The sequence below is a fragment of the Sceloporus undulatus genome, chromosome 2 (genome assembly GCF_019175285.1).
Source record: "Sceloporus undulatus isolate JIND9_A2432 ecotype Alabama chromosome 2, SceUnd_v1.1, whole genome shotgun sequence".
NCBI classification, from domain to species: Eukaryota; Metazoa; Chordata; class Lepidosauria; order Squamata; family Phrynosomatidae; genus Sceloporus; species Sceloporus undulatus.
In genome coordinates this window covers 280551954-280568059 of record NC_056523.1, presented here as the reverse complement: position 1 = coordinate 280568059, position 16106 = coordinate 280551954, and positions in this window count along the sequence as shown.

Below are 16106 nucleotides of genomic sequence, written 5' to 3'. Positions count from 1 at the left end.
TTTATTTGTATCCTGCGCTTTTCCCAGAACTGGTAGTCAGAGTGGCTTCACAATATTAAAAAAGCAATACTGTACAATTAAAAATGTAGAAAAGAGGTGCATTAAAAAGGAATTAAATTATTACACTGTTAAAATAGATAGCTGTTAAAAGAATCAAATACATTTTAAAAGATAAAACTGTATAACACATTTTAAAATGAAACAACATCCCAAGCTAATCCTTTACAAACATTCCATTCTAAAAGCCTGTCTGGAAAGGTAGGTCTTAGCCTGCTGGCAGAAGGCCAACAAGGAAAGAGCCATTCTGACCTGTCTAGGAAAGGAATTCCAGAGTCTAGGGGCAGCCACCAAGAAGGCCTTCTCTTGTGTCCCTACCAACATGCTTGTGATGGCGGTGGGATGGAGAGAAGGACCTCTCCAGAGGATCTCAGAGCCCGGGCTGGTTCATACTGGGAGATACAGCCTGCCAAACAGCATGGACCTGAGCCATATAGGGCTTTACATGTCATAACTAGCACTTTGAATTGTGCCCGGAAACAAACTGGCAGCCAATGAAACTGTTTCAACAGGGGCGTTCTGTGGTCTCTGTGACCTGCCTCAGTTAACAGCCTGGATGCAGCTCTTTGGACCAGCTGAAGTTTCCAAACACTCTTCAAAGGCAGTCCCATGTAGAGCATGTTACAGTAGTCTGATTGGGATGTAACCAAGACATGTACCACTGAGGCCAGATCCGACATCTTAAGGATTGGGCACAGCTGGTGCATAAAGTGTGTGCAAAAGCACTCCTGGTCACTGCAGAGACCTGGGCCTCCAGGTTCAAGAATCCAGGAGTACCCTCAAACCGTGACTCCATCTAACACAGGCTGGATTCCTGTTCCCTGATCTGCCTCTTGATTTCAACTTGTTTACCCTCATGCAGTCCATTACTGATGACAGACACTGGTTTAGGACCAGAACAGCATCCTTGGACTGAAGTGGAAAGGAGTAACAGAGTTGAATGTCATCTGCATATTTATGGCACTGCACTCCAAAACTCTGGATCACCTCTCCCTGCGGTTTCATGTATATGTTAAATAGCATAGGGGACAACACAGAACCCTGAGGAACCCTAAGGCTAATGGCCAGGGCGTTCTTCTGGTTGTGGGGCATATCCACAAGACACACCCCTGCCCATGTTGCTACTGCTTATCTCAGTGAACCCATCTGCAGAAGAGCACTGCAAGTATGATTTCTCAGCACCTCATTGCCTGTGAAACCCTTTGGCTGTTGCACTGCCAGGCTGACAATAGGGGGTTTAGAGATACATTCAGTCATTAATGAATATAAATGTTATTCCCCAGCAGTTATGGGATTGTCATTCCAGTTTACAATCTTATAATTACTGACCAGAATGCTAGCATCAGTAATTATTTCTACATCTCCATCTCTGCACATAAATAATCATATCTACATTTTATGCAAATCTTTAGTTCCTTTTATTCCTTCTCCCTCTTTTTGGTGTTTAATTTCCTTTTTGGCAGAAAGGAGACTGCATGAATGACCAGTGATGTTTATGACTACTTTATGAGGGGGAGAGAGGCCAGGCCTGGAAGACTAAGAGCCTTCCTTCCGACCACCATCTTGAGGGGGAGAGCGGCCTGTTATGTTTTATTTTGACTTTGGATATTGTATTGTACTTCCTGTTGTACACCTCTTTGATCTAATTTGGAAAAGCGGTATATAAATAAACATTATTATTATTATTATTATTATTATTATTATTACTTTCCTAGTGAATTGGGTGTTCTTTGTTTGCAAAGAAGTAATTCATTCTTGGGTCTAAATCTGCACTGCAGGAATAATGCAGTTTGATACCACGTTAACTGCCATGGCTCCATCCTATGGAATCCTGGGATTTGCAGATTGTTGTGGAACCAGAGCACTCTGTCAGAGAAAGCTAAATATCTCACAAAACTACAAATCTCAGAATTCCATAGCGCTGAACCATGGCAATTAAAGCAGTGTTAAACTGCATTATTTCTGCAGTGCAGATTAGACATGGAATCAAATAATTTATTTACATGTCTTTATAATCTGACTAACAGAATCAATGCAAAAATCCCTCATTAGGGTTTGAGTCATGTGGGGAAAAAGGGAGCATAATAAAACCCACAAAGCTTGCCTTAAGAGACTCATCAATTTTTAACCAAAGCATGTCCCATGCAGTTATTAAATAGCCTAGGTAAGGGTTCCATCCAACCTGCTCTGCCCTTTTAATTACAACACTATTCCCCAGATTATGACACACCTTAAAAAAAAATCTGTGAACTAGCTTCAACCCAGAATGTGTCATCACAATCCTAGTTATGAGTAAAGGCCATGAGTTAGCTGGCACAGTGTGCAGCCTTGGCAGTTCCAAAGGCTGGCCTGCCTCTTGTAACATGGCATTCATCATGGAAAGTCTGTTACAGGCCGCATCAGCGAAGAAGCAAGTCAAGAACTTTTACTGTCAATTAAACACGCAGAGAACAGGAACAGTACACTCCTGACTCCACCCAGATATAACTAAATCCAGTGCCACCCAGTGATTTAACATATAATGACACCAGCCATACAGTAATGTGACAGTGCTGGTCAGAACATCTTCAGCCTTGGGAATGGCATGTGTCTTAAAAGGTCAAAACCTTGGCACTGAAAATTTTCCCCAGGGAGTCAGTGGGAACTGTAAACACTTGCTGGGATGAGCTGCATTGATATAATTCAGATTTACTTTTGGTTAATTTATTGTGGGCTGGGATTCAAATGCTTCAATACTTGTTGACAAGGGAAATAGAACTTCTTAACCCATATCTACTTTCTGCCACTGTACTTTTATGGATGTATTCTTATATATAAAAGTGTAATATTATGTGCCAATAGCAACCTTAGAGAATCTTCATGTACTTACCATAACTTTTTGGAAGCTTCCAGTAGGGTATAGGGAATCCCCACCACACAAAATATATGCATGCCTTCAGTTATTCATTTTATTTATTTATTTATTTATTTATTTATTTATACATACATACATACATATATACATACATACATACATACATACATACATACATACGATTTCTCAGTTGCTTGTTGGGTGCCCCTACCAAAGACAGAGAGTGTGGGGGTGGGAATGAAAACCACAAATCATGGAAAGTCTGTTAGAGGCTGCATTAGCGGGGCAGCTAGTCAAGAATTTTTACTCAAGTCAAAAATGAAAGAAGAAAGAAAGAAAGCTTATCCCTGTAAACTGTAAAGGAGAAAAGAGGAAACACACATATAGGTCTCTTCCAGACTGGTTTAAAGCAGTTAGCTGCTTGGGTTTTGCTGTGTTTTTCCAGTCTTTGGAGTTTATCACATGGGCCTCGGAGAATGCACCCGGAGTGGAAGGGAAGGGAGCAGGAAGGGAACAGAACAGAACATGCAAAAAATGCATATTACCACACAGGAGAACTCTGCCAATGCTGCTGGAAGTCCCCGATCCATTCGACATCTGTCCCACAGCAGCCAATTTTCAAGAATGATTCTGAACAGTTCTTGAAACCCAGCTGCTGTGGTATGGATGGGGAACAGATAGGGGACTTCTGGCGGCATTTTCCCATGTGGTAAATGTGTTTTTCGCCAGTTCCATTCCCTTCCTGCTCCCTTACGTTCTGCTCCAGGCGCATTCTCCGAGGCCTGTGTGATAAACGCCTTTGTCACTTCTGTAACCACTTATTCCATTATTTTGGAGGGCTGTTTATAGTGATTTCATAGATGTACACTAACACTCTTCCAAAGGTTGTTTTTTTTAACAACCCTTGAGTGTGGTTTGCTGAGATGGTGTTATGACTTCAAGAACAAATTGCTTTCTCTCACAATTTAAAAATAAAAACAGAATAACAATAGCAATAGCAAGTACATTTCTATACCAGTTATCAGTGCACTTAAGCACTCCCTAAATTGTTTATAATGTGTAAACTAATTATTATTATTATTTATAGTATTTATACCCCGCTCTGCTCCCAACAAGCTGGGTACTCATTTTAGCAACCTCAGAAGCATGCCAAGCTGAGTCAACCCTGGAGCCCCTGGCTGGTATTGAACTCACAACTTTGTGACTGTGAGTGGCTGCAGTACTTGCATTTAACCATTGTGCCACCAATGAATCATAACTATTGTGCAAAACTGCTTTTTCACTGATTCATTGTATCTCTGCAACTCTAAAAAAATTAAAAAGCAGAAAGGAGAAGCAAAGGTAACATATTGTTTAGACATGTTGCAGAATTAAAAAAGAACCCCTCTTAGTGGTAGTCCTGGACAAAAGACTATTTTGTCTATTTAAACAAACAAACAAACAAATTGAGAATTATAGCAACAAATGCTTCAAGCTTCTGAACTTGGAGTGGGAGGATTTCATGAAGCTGCAATATTGACCAATTCCCCCTTTTATTTAGCCCATAACAATTATGGCTTTAATATATCTTGACAGAAGCACCTCTTACAGTAGCAGAATAGAAATTCTTTCCTTGCATTGTTCAGCACAGCTAATTTGCAGAGAACCCTATTAAAAAGAGCAAAATTAGTTTGCAGCAATTGCTCACAAAATAAGCAAATTAGCATGGAAATGTCAGTTGTTAAGTACCCATTCTACCTTATCTAGCAAATCATTAATGAGCCATTGGACTGTGAAAGCAATAGCTATTTAAATTCTCAGTTTGATTTGATTCTTCACTGCACTGGGCCTTGTATATTTATTTTCATTTGCTCAAAATGAACATAAAATGCTGCCATTGTCTCACTGCCCAATGTCAGAAAAATAATGCAGAGAACAGTGTTCTTGTGTGAAGCAACAAAAGCAGCAGAATTGGTTCAAATGGTAGACTGAGTTGGCAGGCTTCCATGTTTGCCAGTGTTGTTGTTGTTGTTGCTGCTGCTGCTGCTGCTGCTGCTGTTGTCTTGTCTTTCTCCTTTGCTCCTAACAGTGAAGTGATACAGTACATAGAAATGTAATCTGTAAACCAGGAAAAATTCAGCTACTTAATATCTGTGTGTCAGACTATTGCTGAAGGCAACAGAGCATGGACAGTAAACATGCTGGCCTTAATCAATGCATTCCACTGCTAGCCTGTAGCTGTATGCATGTGAGAGGGCAATTATGCAGCACCAAAAGCGGGGGTAAACTGACATAAAATTTGCATAGGGACATTTATATGCATAAATGCAAATTAAGGAGTATCTATTAGAGTGAGAAAGATCATAGGTGTGCTCTGTGGCCAGAATACATGCACATAAGTGTGTTTTATGTATCTCTCTCTCTCTTTCTGGACAGTGTGCAAGTTGTTATTCTGCAGCCCTTTGTGTAACATCCAGAAATCCCTCCCTGCAGCTGTCAAGTCCCAGGAGGGGCCACCATGGCTGCTTGCAGGTGGGAAAGAAAAAAGAGTGAGGAGGCAATTCAACTAAGAAGAGGGGATGGGGGGGTGCTCTCCATTTGCAAGAAGACTCTCATTTCCTTCTCTCTCTAACCCAAGGGGATACAGTTCACCAACATCTGAATTGCATCCCCATTCTCTCCTCCTCACTGCTAAGCAGCGACCGGGGGGGGGGGGCCTTTGGCTGGGCAAGAGGGTAGCCCTTTGTGCCCCTTCCAGAAAAGGACAGCTGCAGTTTTGTTGGACTGTTACAAATGCATAACAGGGTTACCCATTTGTGACTGTTTCATATTTGTGTTCCCTACATAGTCCCTTGTTTAGGGGATACACAGGGACTGTGAAAGTCCCTCAGTTCCCACTTACTGGACAGCAATTACTGTGACTGATGGGGATCTACTCCCCTATGATTCAAGAAGCAGCTGTCTGATGGTCCCACCTCCCATCCCCATGTGAGCAATCTCTGACATGAATGGGAATTGTGACAAGAATTACCTGGCACACCAGAGTGTGCTCATAGGAGGGAGTGGGATGTTAGTCAGCAGTTTCCTGAAAGACAGGGGATGGATCCCCTTTGATCACAGCAGCCACTGTCTCATAAGTGGAGAGTCTATGGGAGTTGTGATGAGATTTACACTGTAGCTTTTGCATTCATAACTGTCCAACAGGATTCTGGCTGACATATGCAGGAGGCAGACATAGAACTGTACAGCTCAGGCTTTATGCTCTGCTTGCTTGGTATAGCATCTCAGCCAATATGACCTTCATCCTGCCAAGGTGTTAGAGCTGATAGACATCTTCGTATCCCATACTCTCAGTTCTTATCATTCTCTGTCCATAAACTAGATTTGGACCAGACAACCTGGAGGATGTATTCCTGTCTTTAAATAAACGACTTGATTCTATAAATTGTGATGCACCCATATGTGTCAACATTCCCTCTATATTAGGGACCACTTTAGCATTTGCACAGTCTTGGATGAAGAGGAGACCTTCACGTCAGCTGTGACATTTATGCTATCATGAATTGGGACCTGTCAAAAGAAAGAAGATATGACAAAGAACACACAATAGACAGCATTGGAAAGAAGAATGTATGGCAGCCAGAAGAAAGCATGACAGAAAAGTTCTGCTCTATTCCCAGGTAATGAAAATCTGGAAATAGGCAGGTAGAACCAGTTTAATCTGAGCTCACTGTGAGTCATTCTCATGTAGCTATGTATAAAAGCGTTGAAAATCCTTTAAGCAGCCATTTCCTGTTTCCTTTCATTGGGCTGCTGGGAAGTTACAACCAGCAAAACTCTGACAAACAAATTGGTTCCAGCTGTGCCCTCTCAGCTCAGCTATTGATGCAAGCAGGTAAAAAGGTTCTCAAGGCAATATGTCTTGAACAACAACTTTTTTTTTACATAGACATGCAGAAGAGATTTCTGACTAATTCGGAGAATCCAGGAATTTTGAGACAATGCTATAATTTGTATAGCCTTGCTTCCTTTGTTTGTCAGATTTCATGACCCTGTGCATGTCTCACCTAACCAATTTGAGATGCTTTCCTTTAAACTCTGGAGAGTGAGGCATGAAGATGAGTGTATGTATACTTAACCTCCTCTTGAAGGAGAGGAGTGAAATGCTGAAATTACTTTTGTGGTGTACATATTACTTAATAAACAAGCATGGATCCTTTGAAATGATAGCCCCTGTAATGTTTTTTTTAAATACAAAGATTCCTATTATGTTAGTCACCAATTGGAAAGAATATGCAAGGGATTAAAAGGGGACTGTAAGAAGATCAAGAGAGCAATGAAACAGGAATAGGGTGGGGACTGCAAGGGGTGGCCTCTCCTCCATCATCTCTGCATATGCTTAGACCTTTCATTCCCCAACAATGTCCCATGAAGCAGTGAGGTCTGAATGTAGGTTCATCTCAGGTTCAGTGGAAAGGGAACAGAATGCACTGTGCTACCAGACCCTAGGCTGACTGTCAGTGACACATTCCATTTAGACCTCATTACTCCTTGCAATAAGTTCAAAAGGTGAAAGAGCCAAATGCTTGGGGAAGCTGCTGTGGGGCTGGGAGGCATAGCCTTCTTCTTGTCCCCTCTTCTAGTCATCAGGTCCTCTGAAACACATGAACAAGGCTTATCTATACCCTTTTAGTTTTCCTAGATTTTCTATACAGGGGGCGTACTGGATTTGACTTTCCATCAAGGCATTTTTTCAGTCTTGTCTATTCCGTTATATATAAAATACAAATATAATATAAAATAAATGTAGGACAACTATCTCAAAAGGATTACACTGCTGAGTACTCTATGGCAGGGCATTCTACTTCCCTCACTATTTATATATTTCTGTATTTCTGTAGCCATCACTGGACATAGGATGAGTGGTCACCAAACTTAACTCTATTTTCTTGTGACTCTTTTGCCATCTTCGTCTTCCTTTTTTTAAAAATGTAGTTTGCATTTACAAACTGTGACTGCCATGTTAATTCTCAGAAGACTGCATGGCCCATATTAATGGGAACTGTTGACCCTGTTGAACAGTCTGTTCCAGTGTTGAGGAAACACATGAGATGGGAGGAGTGCATTAGGCTCCCCTTTCCATCATGGTTTCCGTTCCAGACCCCTTCTCCCTCCAGAGATACCAAAATCTGTAGGACTTCAAGCCCCGTTGTCTCCAGTGGCAGCATGTGCACATGGCCACACCACCATTAGGGACAATGGGACTTCACCCATTGTTCTTAATGGTGGCCCAGCCATATGCATGCACCACCACTGGGGACAACAGGTGCTGTCCCTAATGTTGACAGGACCATGTACATGCAATGCCATTGGGGTCAATGGGGGCTTGCTCTCTGCAAATGCTTAAAACCATGGATGGCAAGGCCATGGATATCGAGTCCCACTGTAATATGGAACCCTGAGTAAAGAAGATTCGAAATCACTCAAAGAATCCCCATGGAGACCAAGGCTCTCCTCTTTAGAAATTCACCCTCCACAAGTAGAGGACGATGGACACAAGATGGTGGAGGCAGGGTTGGTGCACCTCTCCTTGTTTTTACATTTACTCCACACTGTAGGAGATCACTTGAATAGAACTATTGAAAGATAGCACAAATATGCTTTTGTGGTAATAGTTCAGAATCATCAGGGAAATGGAGAACACTGAATCTATTTATGTGCAAGAATCAGGCAAAGGAAGTTAATTATGCAATTATTTTTAGATATGTTAATGTGAATGTGAATAACTTTCCATCCTACATTTTAAACTTTCTTCTCTCCCCACAGCAGCCCTTAATACAACCTGTGTGGAAAGTCACAGGAATTCTTCATTTAAAAAGGTCTCTATATGAAGACCTCACAGCCCTTTGTATTGCCAGGTACAAATTGTTATAGCCTAGGCTATTTCCCAAACAACATTGCAGCAAAGTCTCCAAATATGTAAAACAGCAAGATGGGTTTGTTTGTTTGTTTATTTGTTTATTAAAAGCACCACACTGGCTTGGTTAAAGATGTTACAATAAAAAATGAAATAAAAGTACCCTTAATTCATTCATTTCTGGACATGCTATCAAAATTACACATGTACTTATTGACATGTTCCTGCTTTCTCTCTGGACAGATAGATGGATAAGAATTTAGAACACTAGGGAAAGTATCTCTTGGAAGGGACAGAAAATGTAGCTGTAGCTTTGTGGAAGAATTCATGGTCTGCACTCAGAAGGTCTCTGATTCAGTTAAATGTCCTCAGGTTACAGGGTTTGGAGAGCTGTCAGTCAGAGGCAGACCGATCAATGCCCTGACTAAGTATAATGAAGCTTCACATGTTCATATTGGTGTTTTTCTGACTCTAGTTTTGATTAGTTTCTTAATCAATATTGCACCTGCCTTTCTCCTTGATATGGCAGTTGTGTTGCTGGCTAGCTTGCTTGTCCATTTAAAACATTGATACTCCTCTTTTGAACTCTAAGCAAGCTTCCTGAGTCGTTAATAGTTACAACCAAAAATTGAACCTCACACCTGGGAGCTGGAATCCTAATGGTGACATAGGGCTCACTGGTGCTCCTCCTGCAATCACTACCACTTTCAAACTTTTTCAAACATTCCCTCCTCCCAGTAACACAGACATATCTAACATCTGTTGAGAGTCACCATCTTGCAGGCACTTACTTCAAAATGAGGTGCCCAGATCATATGCTTAGTACATCATTTGCCTCAGAGTGATGGGCATGCCAGGGGCACTGCCAAGGGAGGAGGAGGGAAATTGTTCAGGTTGGGAACTGGTCCCAAGATTTCAAGGTGGCAGCAGTGGCTGCTGTTATGGCAATGGTGGTGGTAATGACAGGTGGCAGATGCAGGAAACTCCTCAGGGACAGTCAGGTAGTGTAGACTATCTGATGTCCCTGTGGAGAAAAAGGTTTGTGGGGTGGCTCCGGAGTGGGGTGGGTGGCTGTAGGAAAGGCAAGAGTCCATTAGGAATTTTGTCCTCATTTAGATGTCTATCTAACATCTGTTTATATATTTTTATGATCAGTATAGATGGCAGAATGCAGCTCTGCACTGAACCCCTTTGGCCATACCTTACTGTCCTGGTGCCATCCCTTGCCCATTTTATGGCAAAGGGATGATGGCATGACCAGGCAACACTGTAGTTCCACAGCTGGCCACACAAATACAAAGGCCTCTTTGACCTCCTAAGGATCTTCTGGCAGCTAAAGTGGTGTCAAACTGCATTATTTCTGCAGTGAATGCAATCTTACTTACATTTGACAGAAAGCTAGTGCAGTCCAGGACCTAAACCACTGTTGGTTTATGTAGTAAACACTAGAACATTTGATGCTCTGTAAGTTAAAGGCGCGTTACAGTCTGCCCAAAACGGGTGGTCTTGCGCCGCTGCTGGTTGCTCCGCGAGGGAGCCGCAGCAGCCAAACTGCGCAGCTCCCTCACAGAGCAAAAAGAAGCCCCAAAATGGCGCTTCTTCCTGTGCCTCGGAAGAGGTGCTGCAAGGCGCGAGGCGCGCACTCACGGCACCACTTCTGGTGTGTGGTGTCCGGACGCTGTGCATCTGCAACGTCAAAATGGCGGCACCCATCTGTATGCGGCGCTGCCATTATGACGTAGTCATTACGTGTGAGGGGCAAGGCGTGTCAGGAAGCGCCGCTCCTCGCGTGTAATGACGGCGCCCCATAGGGCCCATCCAGAATGCGCGATAGTCTCTTAAAATTCCTTTCAGTAAGACAAAAACACATTAACAACATTGGAAAGTCTTGGACACTTCACCTGGAACACAAGTGTCTTCACTTTGAGCTCAGAAAATAGCAGTCTCATCCAGGGGTGTATCTCTGGGAAGGGCAGAGCATCTTCAACCCTCAGTCTGCTACCAGCAGTTTGAGATGGTACAATCCTGCAACAAAGGTTTGACATGAGTCACCTGAATGTCCAGCTTGGCTTGTTGGAAGTCATGCCTCTGACCCAGAAACCCCACCCTATTAATCTTAAATGACTGTTGACTTAGTCACCTTCTGATGTATTTAGGTTTTCTGAAACTCCACTTAGTTCTTCCAGAGTATAAAATAATTATTCTCTGAAGATGCCAGCCACAGATGCTGGTGAGACGTCAGGAAGAAACTCTTCTAGAACATGGCTACATAGCCTGAAAACTCCACAAAAAACTATGGATGCCGGCCATGAAAGCCTTCGACTCCACAAAATATGTATTATTTTAAAGGCTAAAACGTCCACAGAAACAAGGAGACATTTAGAAATATTTCATTTACAAACAGTTAAGCAACTTAACAGTAAAAGAAAATAAGCAAATATGACTTCATATACACCACTCTCAAAACTTATAATTGCACTTATATTAAAACCATATACGTTTGTGTATATCATCATCTAATAGTCTCAGAAAGATCCAGTGTAGAGTAAAAGAGCTCAAGATACATTGGATCCAGACTATAAAAGTTGACCCCAACATGTTAAAATTGCAGCCAATATGGTTTATATTGTATAAACCATATTGGCTGCAATTCAACATGTTGGGGTCAACCTTTATAGTCTGGATCCAGTATAGCTCACAGAGTGCCTCTGTCTTTATCAATGTCCCACACCAAGTCATATAATCAGAAATAGGGGTTTACAAATCTGTCATGTATGATCTTTTTGAAGCTTATTAGTTTGTACTCATGTTGACTTCAGTCTGTCCTGAAGGTGGGCCTCTTCCCAGTCTCCTGCATAGAAATTCATGCATATTTCTGTTTGTGTGTTTTAAAATATAGACATTTGTGTGCATATTTTAAAACATGCATATTTATAAACACATTCTTCCAAAGCTGAAAATGTGTATTTTCTTAAAGTATGTATTTTTGAGTCATACATTTTTCTCCAATGCTTTTTTTTTTGGGGGGGGGGTATCCAAATTCTACTGTAAGCTCAGAAATTTACATATTTCTGTCCTCAAATTGCATTTTGGTTTGTAATGAGGCCCAGGAGGCAGAAATTGGTAAGCACATTAAATGCAATGACAATAAATTTCACACCCATCCTTAGTTGAGAAATAGAGGTGGGATACAGACCGCCCAAAAGGGCTATCTCCCGCTGCCCTGGTTTGCTCCGCCATGAGGGAGCCTGCAGCGGACAAACTGCGCAGCTCCGTTGTGGAACAAAAAAAAACCCGCAAAAAGCGGGTTCTTCTTGTGGCGCCTATGTGACGCCTGAAGGTGCCGGGACATATGAATGCTAAGCGTCCGTTGTGTCAAAATGGCGGCGCCCGTGTTTACAGGGCACCACCATTTTGACGCCCCATCACGTGCTAGGGGTGAGGCCAATATGGACGGTGCGTCCTCATCCAACCCCTAGCACATGACGGGGGCAGCGCAAAGGCCCGTGTAAATCAAGCCAGAGTCTTTCTACCACAGATATTCTGAGGCTATATAATGATCTCCATCCAGAGACAGTACAGTTTCCCTTCTTACTGGCTTTCAGAAGAGGTGTGTGGTTTATCTGTTCTCACTCTTGCTGGATAATTTGCCAGTTCTGCTTTTGGATCAGTGTTTTATAAACTGTGCTTGACTTTATATGACATTTTCAATCTGTTTTTAACCATAACCACCTTGGAAGTACTGTACAAAATATTTGAACTAAATGTTTTTAAATATGAAAGCAGTTTAACTTCAGCATGGTTTGTTTTTTTCTGACTACTCCAGATGTATATGGTTTATTAAGCTTTAATCGCCAAACTTCTATATGTGTTCCTCCTCACTGTGCTTATTCAGTGCAATATTCCAGCTAGTTTATTTTTAAAACACACACACACACACACCTCTCTTACATATCCTGTAAGCTTTGGAAGAGAAAGGGATCACTCCTCAGGGTGATTCATGTATATGGGTTCATGAACACTGTAAATCTATTTATTCTCAGACTTTCAACAGACTTTGGCCAGAATCAGAGTGGTACAGAGAGTTTGGCAAGCAAGGGCTGGATAAACAGCCTTGGGACAATATGGAGTTTTGCCATCCCTACTTTAGAACAACAAATTGTAGCAATGAGTGTCTTTAGGGGAATTTTGAATTAGCTCAATTAATTAACTGGTTGTGCTACAAGCAAGCTTTATGGGAAAGTTTTCCACCTGTATACTGAGAGAAAAGTGATCAAAGGAATATTGCAGAGACAGAATTCTGCGAGTGAAGTGCTTCTTTTATTAAGGGGGGAAATCACACAACAATCCACGTTTACTCACACATACATACCAGGACTAAGGAAATCAGGAATTAGCTTGGAATAGTTGGAGGCTGAACTAATGATGATACTTACACAAGACAATGCTTGACTCTGGATCCAGTTGTGAGGGGGATGGCATGGTATACAGGCATTCAGGTGAACGGGGGGGGGGGGGGGGGACTGACATTCTGATACCCATCAGAGTTCACAGTGAAAGAGTGTCCCCGTGCCTTCTAACTAGCCCATTAACAAAGGGTTTTGGGGACCTTTTATAGGCAAAAACTAGCTTGAAGGCAAAGGTAAAACCAAATCTACATTGTAAAGGATTGCTTGGTCTGGCAATGTCCATGTTGACAACGAAGTTGTAAATCAGCTTTATGGGGCTTGTCCAGCAAAATATTCTGCCTCAATTTCCTGTCATCCTGACTTTGGAAGTGTTAAAGTTCCTCATTTGCAACTTCCAAACTAGTCTGTTTGATGTGCCTAGGGGGTAATGTGGATATTACCACTTGCCTCAGAGATTATGGTTGCCTAGAGTAAGGAGTCCATTTGGGGCTGTAGGGAAAGCACACACAAACCAAAATTCAGAATATTTCGACTTAGTGTAACAAAATGTAAGAGCAAGGGTTTCAAAATGGTCTAACAGCATTCATCATTCTACCCCTTTGGAAAAACATCAGAGATAATGCCCTTTAATAACTCTCATTTTCTCTAACCTTTAACAAAAAAAGAAAATGTCACTATATAAAATAAAGGCATTTTCTTTGTGCTCAGTTTTGTAGTGACCATTTGCAGGAACAATCCAGTAAAAAGAATTCACAGTCTAGCACTTACCATTTCTAACCAGAAACTCTTTATGGTTGGTAACTGAGAGATTGATACAGTGTGCCTGCATTTTATGCAGGGGTGCCATACGCAGCTGTCAGCATATGCTGAAAGCTGAGCCGGAAGAACCCGTTGGGTGCCCCGGAAGAACTAATGGGGCATGTGCACTGCTCTGCTACCGTGCGCCATGGGCATGAGCCCTATTAATTCCTATGGGGATTCAGCATATGCTGATTTCCCCTTACACAGAGGGGAGGGTGCACTGTACTATGCCATTATGCATGCCTAAATTCATTGACCAGGCTGTAAAGGAATATGAAAAACAAAAATGCTGATGCATAACTCCCAACATTTGGCTTGCGCTGCAGCACTAGCATGATGAAATTTCTTTTGTCTTCCCCACACCCCAATCTTTGGAAGTGTCTGAAGACTGGCTTAAGTGGATTTCCCATTCCTCAAGAGCAGGTTTGGGGATGGCAAGGGGCTCAGTGAAGTGGAAAGGGAAGAGCCACCTCCCATTTCCGTTTGGGTTTGCTGTTCTGCTGCTAGATATCCAGGGTTGAATTCTACCTAGAAATACATCCAGGCCATTCATCTCTTTAATGAGCAGAGCTTTGTGGCACTGCTGTTCTTTTGTGATGACTTCCTTGACAAGATTCTGAATGTAATTGTCTAGATTAGTACTGATTGCTGCTGTTTTAACAATAACTAAAAAAAAAAAAAAAAAAGATTACTGTCACTGTTGGTCCTCTGGGGAGATGGCTGCCTAATACATGGCAATAAGAGTTAGGTGCTTTCTAAGAGCTACCTTTAGAAGAAAAATCAATCCATTAAAGGCTATGTCTACAAATCGTTGGCAATCTTGTTGCAGTGAGTTTGAGCAACCAAAGATACATGAGGCCTTTTGACTTTCTAATGGTTTCATCAATGATTGAGAGGAGAATCATTTCATATATGATTACAATTAGTTGCACACAGAGCTTGGAAGTAATGTGTTAGAAATAATAAATGTTATCTATAACAAATATATTCTTTTTTAGGGCAAAGGGTGCAGTGATGTTAGAGGGGTTTTTAACCGTTACATTATGTTTCTTAGTAATGAATAACATGATTTCCCCCCTTTTAGGGCCATTCTTGGACACTTGTTTGAAAGGATTTTAAAAACTCAGTTCAATTCAAAATGTGTCCCCCCCCCACACACACACACTCTAATGTTAATATGTCTTCAAAACATTAAAACAATAAGAGAGACTAACAATTTAGCTGAATAAGCCAACATAGGATGCCTTGGTTAAGTCATAATGGCAACAAGCAGTTGTAGCTTGTGGGTTCATGTCAGTGAGGCAGTAAATCTGTACTTGGCTTTAGTCCAAATGTTAAAGATGCTGTCCAAAGCATTGAGCTTATTTGGAGGATTCAATGCCTTGTATAACTTCTTTAAAGTTCAGACTATAAATGAGAATTTATTTTACTGCCCCACCAACATGGAATCCATTAGCTGCCACTGTCTTCATATCTGAAGCCCGCTCAACTGGAAGATGGGTATAAAACTGAATGCATTATTAATGTTAATTTAGTTCATCCAGGTTTACAATTATTATGTAACAGGAGTGCCAAACCCATGAATGGCATTGCCTTTATCATGGTAGAGACAGTGATTACTATCTTAGATTTAGAGACTGAACACCTAATCCCAGGAGATCTTCAAAAACAGGTCAGACATGGGATACTTTTGTTGGCTGAAAAGTACAAAGTTACTGAGATACAGTATTTGGCTATGTGCTCTAAGTAATTCCCTGTACACATTTTCAAAATGATTATGGGGGGAAATATTGTTTGAAGCAGCTAAAGCAACTAGGCTTACACTGAAATTCTATGAAGTGACTGGTGATTTTTGCAATCTGAGACAAAAATGTAGTTTGAAGTAGGCTTGGACCTAACTCAGTGAACCACCATGAGCTGTGTGCAGTCAAGACTTGGGAATTGAAGGGTATGAGGATGTGTACCATTGGCCCCCACAATTAGGTGGCAGTATAAAATCTCTGGATTTGGCCAGGCCTGATATAAATGCTAGGAACCTGGCCTTTGTCCCATTGCCTGTCAACAGACCATAGCTTCTGCTTGCTACATT